Source organism: Aplidium turbinatum, chromosome 6 (genome assembly GCF_918807975.1).
Source record: "Aplidium turbinatum chromosome 6, kaAplTurb1.1, whole genome shotgun sequence".
NCBI classification, from domain to species: domain Eukaryota; kingdom Metazoa; phylum Chordata; class Ascidiacea; order Aplousobranchia; family Polyclinidae; genus Aplidium; species Aplidium turbinatum.
Genome location: NC_137477.1, coordinates 33,399,355 through 33,409,979, shown reverse-complemented (window position 1 = coordinate 33,409,979; position 10,625 = coordinate 33,399,355).

Sequence of the window (10,625 nt, the reverse complement as noted above, 5' to 3'; positions counted from 1 at the left end):
CTGCGATTGATGTTCATTTCTGGAATGCCTAGAAGAGCCCTTCTTAGAGCTACGCCGAGAGCCCACCTCTGATCGATATTCAGCTAAAACTACCTCTTTACGTTGTTCAGCCCTCAACTGAGCGTCTTTGAGTGCGAACTCAGCAGCTCTCGCTTCGGCTCTCGCGGCGGCCTCAGCTGCTCTCGCTTCGGCCTCAGCTCTCGCGGCAGCCTCAGCTCGAATGGCCTCAGCAGCTCTCGCGGCAGCCTCAGCTCGTATCTGGAGCTCCTCTCGTCTTAGCTGCAGGTTAATTTGTGCCACTATCCGAGACGAAGTCATAGACATCCTAGTGCTTACATTTGAGGCGCTATCCTCAGGATGTATGTCAGCATCCAACATATCTGAGAACTCACTTTCTTTTTGTTCAAAGTTATTTTTTAACGAGTTAAATTCGGGGTCTACCCTATCACGAAGTTCTGCCAAGATCGCAGAGTTAAAGATTTTAGTCAAAAGAGCATGGAAATGCCGTAATTCCTCTTCTAAAGTAGATAACTTAGATCTAAAAATTAACAGTTCCTGCTTATCACTCAAAGAACCTAGGGCTACAGAAAGTTTCCCAATTTGAGTCAAAATATCCCGTCTAAGATGCCGGGCCTCTCGAACTGACTTAGCCTCATCGTTAATGGGTCCCTCCCCAGAATGGCCTGCCCGACCGCAAAGAACATCATCAGGCTTAAACTCAGTCGAGTCTACGGCGGTCGAGTCCTTGTCGCCACCGAGTGTAGACATATTAAATGTTGGGGCTAAATTTAACAATTAAAAAAATTAAGTTACACAAACACACAAAATTATTAGGCTACAGTAGTTATAAAAAACTTAACTGCAAAGACAGTAAAAATACAAAAAAGAATTTAAATGCACGATACCGTAGCTGTACGAGTATGAAGTCCTAAAGTCCACAAACTTGCTTGGATTCGTTCACTTGAATCTACAAGCACAGATGGATTGTCTTTTAATCTTCTTTCTTGCCAATGAATGTCAAAGTTATTTTTCTTCAGTACCAAACTGAGAAGAAATGTCTTTACTTTTCTTTGCTTCTGTAAGAGTGTAGACTACCAACCAACAAATCTTCTTTTATTATTTCTTGTACTTCTAATTAGTTCTTCTGCACTAGCTGACAACAAACACGTCGTTTATTTTTATGCCTTCAAGTGCTTCTTGGCCCACCAGCTAACAAGAACTCGTCTTTTATTTTTATTTTTTGCTTTAATTTCTTCTTGACCTACCAACTGACAAGAGCTCGTCTTTTATTTTTATGCTTTAATTTCTTCTTGACCTACCAACTGACAAGAACTCGTCTTTTATTTTTTATGGTCACAACGGTAAACCATAATTCTTCGTGGGAAAATTGTAACATAAAGTTCCCGGATCCGTTTGTCTGTACGTAATGACCGAAAAATAAACACACCTTCGAAACGTCTATTCAAAGTGTATTCCAGTAAAATTAGCCCGCGGCTATCGAAATGACTGGTGCAATGCCTACACCTCTAAAACTGTCACTACGATACAGATTACTTGGATAAAAGACGGAGAATTTGTCCAGCTAGCAAGCACCAAATAAACCAGTTAAATGTGCGACCGACTTCCAACAAACAACTTCAAGAATGAATCAGAAAAATTTGTGATAACTCAAAGGCACGAGAGCAGTTCGTGACGCAATATTTCATGTCCAAACAGGTCTCAAACTGAAACAGGTTTAAACCGGTTTCAACAGGATTGACACGAGTCTTTCGGACGATGGTGCAATTTTGGCTCATGTTTTAGGAATTTCCATGACGTAATATTCAGTAGACCCGAACGGTTTCTACATGACGTTTGACCAGGCGAACAACCGTCTGGAACAGCTGATGTACAAGACATTTCTGCGGCTGCTTGGGCGGACCATAAATGGAGTTCTGAATGGAAGTCAACCGCCACCAGACTCTATTCATTCATCCCCGACGCCGACACACGCCCCATCGGTCTAACACTACCAAGACAGGCATGGGTGCGCCTCAACCGTCTCCGTACTGGCGTCGGGCTTTTCCGCTCAACCATGCACCAATGGGGAATAGCCTCTTCCTCTTCCTGTGAATGTGGTGCCGAGGAACAGACCGCAGACCACATCATCAATGACTGCTCCACGTCTTTTCATGTGTTTTCAGAAGTGTAGGCTATAGCCTACAAAAGGTAGAATTTTTTTGTGCTCCTCAAATGCAAAAAGTAATAAAATATTCCGAATTAAACACATTGCTTACTGAAATAGCTTAGGTTTTAGGTATTCTTTTGTCAGTAAAGGTATGACGTGATTTGTGCCTTGCGTACTATAAGCCAGGGATGGTAGGAAAACCTCGGTCGGGGTTTCGAAAGGTTATTGAAAGACCGTGCACCTTTATACAAGGCATACAAAAGGCTATACAAAACTTCGTCGAAAAATATACTATTTAAAATCTTTCTTTGGTCATGACAAAATGACAACTTACCTAGAATTTTGCACCAAACCTTGTGACTACAACTACTGGCTGCTGCTTACAACAGAAATGTAGTTTCAATTTTACGACTGTGGTTAACGTCAAGGTGTGTGTTTCAAAAAATTGTTCAGCACAATCAGCGACCAAAGTAAAATTCCTCACAATGTTCTGGAGGACAACCCTCACATTTTTGTCAAGCTATAATAGATTTTTCGGACAGCACTGCAGACATTTTATTTTAAATTTAGTTTTTTTGTTTTTCAAAACTTTGGTACCACCCACAATTTTTTTACAGATTTGTTACTGCATAAGTAACAAGCAATAGCAACTTAATAACAGAGCATCAAATGACTCACAAGCAAGCCATTGATGCATTTAAATAAAACTAAATTCTGTTCTTTCAGATTGTGTGAACGACATGGCTTGCAAAACTTGGAAAAGTCTTTCACGTGATCACATTAAACAGAGCCCAGTTTACACTCCAGAGTTTGTAACGAATGAAAAAAAAGTATCAGCAGAAGCTATCAAAGTACCCAAGCACAAGGCGAATACTTCAAAGTCAAAATTTGTGGGCCCGATGTTTACACTTCATTTTCGATGGTATATCGCCAGTGTGTTTGCGAGGCTGTGTCTGGAGGCAGGGTTTGTTATGTTGCAGGTTATGCTTTACGGGCTTGAAGTTCCAGAACTTTACAAATGCCATCGATTGCCATGCCCAAATGTGGTGGACTGCTTCATTTCTCGTCCAATGGAAAAAACCGTCTTTCTTTGGTTTATGCTTGTTTACAGTTGCATCTGCGTGATTCTAAACATTTGTGAACTTGTTTATCTTGTTTATGTTTACATTAAAAAGCAGTTCGGAAACAGCCGCAAGCTTCAAGCCAAGGAAAGTAGCCCACAACGCAAACGAATTCCTGATAATTATTCGCGTTACCCAAGAGAATTACAACCTGATGAGATAAGACATAGGTCCCACAACAGAGTTTGGGAAAGTTCAGAGTCATTGGCAAGTAGAACTCACACAAACTACAAAGAAAACCAGAAAACTGCAAAAAGTGGAAGAAAGCTTGCACGGACAACCCAACGTACGGGAGGTGCAACATTATACAACCGGAATCGATATGGAGTACCGAAAGAGCAAGCACACAACGCTGATTGCTTCGCGTTTATTCTTGATTCTGAAGAAGAACAAGATGAACTGGATTGCAACATGGATCGTGACGATGACGTGGCAGAATTCGAGCTCGAACAAGCAGATATTGATAACTTGGACATTGACATGAATCAAAACGATGACAACGGAGGAGATGATGGAATATAAGTCGGCTGGTAGCCTATTTGGAAAACTCTGTCTCAGCAAGTCGAATGTAGTGTATGAGTAGGCTAGGCTACTTGTAGGCTACTTTAGTTTTGTTAGTGTAAAGCTTCGTGCTAATTGGGCTAATTGCATAACGTAAAAAAAATAATCGGTTACTATTTGTTGTTGGCAGTAAAATTGTGTGTACATTGCAAATCTTTGACGAGATGAACTTTATCTCTCATACACGCCAGTGCTGTATTCGTAGGGTATACGGCGGTATAGCCTACTCTATGCGTTTTCGAGCAACTAATAGTATACCCTCTGGTTTTCCAAAGAGAGTGCCTATGTGCTATTCTTACAGATTCCGAATGTATGATGTTCTGCAAGAATTATCCATTGAACTTTAGTCTCGAAGTACAACTTTACCTAAGTTAGAGTCGAATTTTTTTTTATAAAAAGGACAATACGAATTATTGAGAGTTTCAAGGAAAATTCAGTAGAAAAAACACAGTTGGCTTTAGCAGCGAAGGATAATTTAATGTTCAGAAATATTCCTCTGATACAGAATTCTAGAATGGTGCCAATTAACGCGAATCAATTCATTCAGAGCATTGTTAGCAGAATGCAAATAAGACTTTGCACTAATGCCGACACTGATAATGGTCAGCTACTGGTTGATATTGCTAACTTGCAACCTGAAAAAAAATGATAGAAGGAAATTTGCGTCACGGAGAAGTAGAGGTGAGAAGAATTTGTAAACGCTTTGACATTGATGAAATACAGTCAATCCAAGGATTAAGAGATTTTAGTGAAGAATTTGAAATTATGCCCAATAATTTGAAGCCTCTCTTGACAGCTATTTCAACTTTATCTTGTTGACAGCAGAATGCGAACGTGGTTTCGGTTTAATGAACAATATTATCACAGGTTTAAGAGCATTGAGCATAGCCTACAGGTATTTGCTCATAATGTGAGCTGTTTGATGTTTATTAATTGCAATGGATCACCTGTGGCTCAATTTACCTCTAAAAAACATGTAAGATCCTGGCTGCTAAACCACCGATCTGCTAAGGATACTATAGAGTATAGAGTATAGATCCCAAATTTGTAAAGAAGATAAAGATGTAGGCCTACTGTAGATTCCTCTCGGCAGGCTGTTTGAGTGTTTGGAATGTATTCATAGAAAAATAAACAATTTGGTACCTCTAGTCAGTGGCGTAACTACCCATTGAATCTTGTGGATAAATCCAGGGGCGGCACGTTGCTGGAGGGCGGCAAAATACGATAACGTTTTAAACGAACAAAGACAGTCACATTAGTTTATTCTCAAACTGACTCAGAATTAAACGACCTAAGTTAACACTGATCAAAGTGAAGCCAAAAAATTACACAAGTTATGCCTCTACAGTAAACTAATTTGCAACTTTTTTGGATTGTGACTGACTATGTGGTATTCGTGGCGGTATAATGATACTCATGCTGTTGAAGTCATAAATAGAATATCGGTTGTAACTTGTAAGCTGTAGCATTGTTAAGTCAATTTAGCTTTGGTACCGGTAGTTAAGTTTGGACTTACCATTTTACCATCTGTTTGTGGTGGATAGGTCTAGATGGGATTCCTCTATCTTCATTCTTCATGTGTGAAGATGGGTTAGGTTTGTGAAAGATTTAAAGTTTCAGGTTTGAAATAGATCACTTAGCTTAACTCAGCAAGTAGGCTATTGTTTTTTGTAACTATTGTGCTGCAGATTCCAGAACAAGATTTAAGTGCGGTAGCAAATTTTTTAAAATAATTTTTGCATATGAAAAAAGTAAAAGAAAGTGGAGCTTTTTTAGAAAGAAAAAGAAAGCTAGAGAAGAGAAACTAAAAAATAATGAAGGTACCATTTTGAAGTTCGTAAAAATTTCCTCTGCTATCGCTACTTCAAGTGGAGACGGAAGAATAAGTGTATACCTCAAGCAAAACAATAAAGAAGTGATCATTGAAAGAAGTCAACCTATGAATGAAACATTTCAGATAAAGATAAAACCGATGATATCTATTCTTCTCATAACGATGTCGCTACTTGGCCAGAAATATGAACTCATAACATGAGAGTTGAGATGATCAAATTAGGGCCCGAAAGCGCCCGAAAGGTTTCAGAATAAAGAAGGGCCATTAAGGCGGCGATTAGCCTATATAGGCTAGTAATTAATTAAAGAAGGAGACAAAGAGAAGGAATCCTTAAGCTTTCTGAGCAAAAAGTGGTTTTATAAGATGCTAAAGAGTAGTGATAAAGGTCTCAGATCATGGTTGCTAGGTCTATATTCTGATAGCCACTCCGGATTATATTGTTTTTGTTGCAGGTTATTTCGATCGAGAAATGATAATTCTCCATTTGTTTTCAAGCCTTTTGTAAATTTTTGGCGTCTTAATCCATGCATTTCTACTCATGAAAATTCAAAACTTCACAAGCAGTGCTTTGATAAATGGAATGAGCTCGCACTGAGGCTTCAGGTTCATCAAACAACTGACAAAGAAATCCAAATTCTTATGAACAAGGAAAAAAATAGATGGAGAGAAATCCTGCAGAGCGTAATCGCAGTCATAAAGTTTCTCAGTGAACAAAATCTTCCTTTTTGTGGTCATCGGGAAGATTCTAATTCAAGGAACCAGGGAAATTTTCTTGAAATTGTAAAACTCCTTGCAAATTACAGTAGGTCTACAGTCATTTACGAAACACATTTTTAGTACCAAACTCTCCAAAAAGAGCGTGACAACGTACATTTCACCAGCTATCCAAAATGGATTAATTGAGCTTTTTGGTAAAAAGGTAAAAGATCTCATACTGGAGGAGATAGATAGCAAAGTATTTCTCAATTTTACTTGGCAGTAGGCCTACTCCAGACGACTCTCATCGATGAAATGGCTTTTATTGTTAGATACTTCAAAATCGACAGCAATAACGAGGTAGCCGACAAATAAAGGAATCCTTTCTGAATTTTTTCCACTGCACTAAAAAAATGCAGACGAAATAACTAAGTCTATTCTCAATGAGCTTCAGCAAATGGCTTAGACATAATGATGTGTAGAGGCCAAGCATACGACAAAGCTTCCACCATGACAGGAATCCGCACTGGAGTAAAATGCAGAATAAAAAATATTAGTCCTGACTCCTGAGGCCTTGTTTGTCCCATGTGAAAACCACTCACTTTAACTTGCAGGAGTTCACGCAGTTGGATCGTTGGAAGCAAACATCGTTTATGTAAATCAACACCTTATTTATGAGTCTTAAGCTTTACCTCACTGTTGCCGTTTTTTCGCAAGCTCTGAAAGAAGTTTTTCAAAACTTAAGTTGATAAAATCTCACTTGAGATCGACTACGGGAGAAAGCAGGCTGTCTGGGCTAGCAATAGCCTACTGTCTATTGAAAGTGATTTAGTCAAGACATCATCTTTTGACGATTTGATTTCTGAATTTGCTTCAATGAAAGCTGGACGTATTGGATATTGAACTTTCAATAAAACTAAACAAACACTGCTTTAATTCTTCTGTTGTGTGGAATTTTAATCAGCTTTTACGACGGTGCTAATGGGGGGCGCCATTTCGTGCAAAAATCCAAGGGCGGCATATTGCGTTGCTACGCCACTACCTCTAGTCCAATTTTGATGTTGATATAGTTCATACTATGATAGAATAAAGATTATTATTTTGCAAGTTGTGTATTATTTATCATTTTGGCAAATCTGACAGTATACCCTGTGTTTTTTTACGAATACAGCACTGCATATACCTACAAAAATGATAACTTATGTGCGTCTAACGCACATTATAACAACAGATCGATTTGACTGTCAGTTATCGTGTTTTTTGTTAGTTTTGTTTAAATAAGGATTAGAGTAAGTTGAAGAAGTGTATGGTAGCAGCAGAACAATTTAAAATCGATCGTGCAATCATTATTTCTTTGTGCATTTAACTTTGTTTAAACTTGTTCCCTCACTCTTTCACAACACATATTAGTGACGTTTCATACCTGTTCCAATGGCAACACCGTAAACCAGCTGGGTTTTTATTTGGTTGCTAACTATTGGCTGCGCAGGCTACATAAACGAGCAGTGCCGGTCTTTGGGATGTGCAAACCGTGCGATCGCACAGGGCCCGCAAATTAGGGGGCCCGCAATTTACTCAGAAAATGCAGTAATTTTGTCATTTTCAAAGGAAAAATTCAACAAGTGAATTCAGCAAAGGAATTCGCAACAAGAAAACATAGAGACTCAACGAATTCAACCTATTTCGTCGCCTGAATATTTCGTACCCTGAAAAGATCGAGAAAAAAAAACGACATAGGCGAAATCGCTGATCGGAGTTGCCGCAAGCATTTCAAAATTTCTCGATCTTTTCAGGGGACGAAATAAGTCGAAATTTAATTTTGTTACACGATTTCAGGGGACGAAATAGGTTGCATCCAGACTCAACATACTGTAGAGACATAGCTTTATTTCCGAAAAATGCCAAAGAAAGCATGATCTTATCCTTTTGCTATGCCACCGGACAGCACCATTTCACAGTAATATTCATACCTAAATTTTTGTTGAACATGCTCTCAGAATGTCCCAAATTCAAAGTAATTTTTCAAAATTTTCTGGGGGAGGCTCCCCAGACCCCCCGCCGCTGGTTGTCGTCTTTGGCGATCACGCCGCCACCGCCGCCCCTCCCCTTTTAAAGTACCTAGCTACGCCACTCAATTGGATTATTGTCATTGGGGCCCGCAAAAGCATATTCCGCACAGGGCCCGAAAAACCCTAAGACCGGCACTGAAACGAGGTTGCCTAATTTCAAATGAATAACTGAATGAATGAGCCTAACCTTCAGTTCAGTTGTTTTTATTTCTGATCATCATATCAAAACAATACACGTCAACATAGCAAAGGTCGAGAAAAAGGTAGAAGCGACAAAACGCGAACGTTAAAACGTGCTTGAGACCGAAGTGAGTTATTGAGTTGAAAGAAATTTTAGCACGGTCGCAACACCTTCAGAAAAATTTAAGGTATAAAGGGAAAATAAAAAAAGAAAAAGTTACAAAAAAAAAAACAACAACTAAACAACATATATTTAGGCTAAGGTACCCTTCCCTAATAAGGCCCGCCTTTTTGATTTTGTCGCAAATTCATCATGAAATGGAAAAAGCGGGTACCAATGTGTGTTTTATTGTGTTTTAGCATCTTTAAAGCACCTCTTTAGAATAATTTTAATGACATATTGACCACGGTTTTAAAATTATAGTTGATTTGCTAATTACTTCTGAGTGGGCCTTAAAAGGGCACCATTGCCTTAATAAGACCAGCCATCTAAACTCAATTTTTTAAACCATAAAGTGCGGAAAAAAAACAATACACAACATCAAAACCGCGAAAAATCCCAAAAACAATTTCGTTACCATAGTTTATTACAAAAAGAAATGTTAAACTTCACGTAATGAGTTCAAGTAAGTTCTTTTCCAATCAATCGTAAGTTCGTGCAAACAAGGTTTGTTTTCAATCACAAGTTCAAATAAATTTCTTCAAAGAAATTCTTTTTCAACAATAAAACATTTACATATCACAATCAGGGCATGCAAATTCATCACCATCTTTTGTTAAACCAACGCCGTCTTCATGGTTGCCTACCACATTTTGCAACTTTCACGTTGCCTCATGTCGGAGACTGTATTTTCTAAACATAGCCTACTGGGCAACACCAACTTCCTACACTTGGACGTCTTTTCATAATTACTGTTTTCCCCTTTCGTTTTGCCTTTTCTCTCCCTTTTCCATACGTGTCAAACAGAGACTTTGATACAGTTGTTGCGCGATAATTAATGCTCCTTTTTCTTTGCCCCCGCTTCTTGCTTAGAGTATTTTCTGACGGTGTAGCCATAATGCTATAACATGGTGGTGATATGGGGGGCTGTGTTGAGATCCCATGACTTGTTGATGGTTGAGGAGAGATCCCATGACTTGTTTATATTTGTGGAGACATCTCATGACTTGTTAATGGTTGTTGAGACATCTTATTACTTGTTGATATTTGTGGAGACATCCCATGACTTGTTAACGATTGTGGAGACATCCCATGCCTTGTTGATATTTGTGGAGACAACTCATGACTTGTTGACGGTTGGGGAGACATCCCACAACTTGTTGGTGGCTATGAAAACATTTCATGATTCGGTGATGGCAGCTGAGATTGGTCACCGACTGTATGGTCAATGTTGGTGACATAAATTGGAGCAAAGACATGGTCAGCAGTAGCCTTGTTAGCAAATGGAAAATTTCCAAATCCTAATAAAAGCGAAACCCAATTTTCGCAAAACTGGAAACAGGTAAGTTATTTTGTGCCCTAACCACATGGTGGTGGTGTTTTGATCTGAGGTTGTACTTGTTAGCTGCCAGTAAGGGAGTATCAACTGCACTGGCTTTCTCCTAACAGCCCTTACAAGCCCACAATTGAATGCCAGGGGTACCTACCCTAATAAGGCCCATGGCTGATTTTGATGGGCCTTGTTAGGGCAAGTCTTCACAATCAGTTTAACATGAACTACCTAAATACACTATCCAAGAAGGGTCAGTATGTCAATACATGTTGAAACTTTAGACCCTTTAGAGTATCCTGAAACTCTAACAAAGGTAGAAAACAAACACCACTTACGAAAACACGCCGTTAGATTAAGTACTGAACAAAATTTTACTCCTGCAAGATAGCTTTCAGAAATTTACAACTAACTCTGCTGGCATGTGGTTTCTTCTAGGAAACCAAATTACTTTTCTGTTCATTCACATGATTATCGCAGCCAATTAGATTACAACAGATGTTCCGT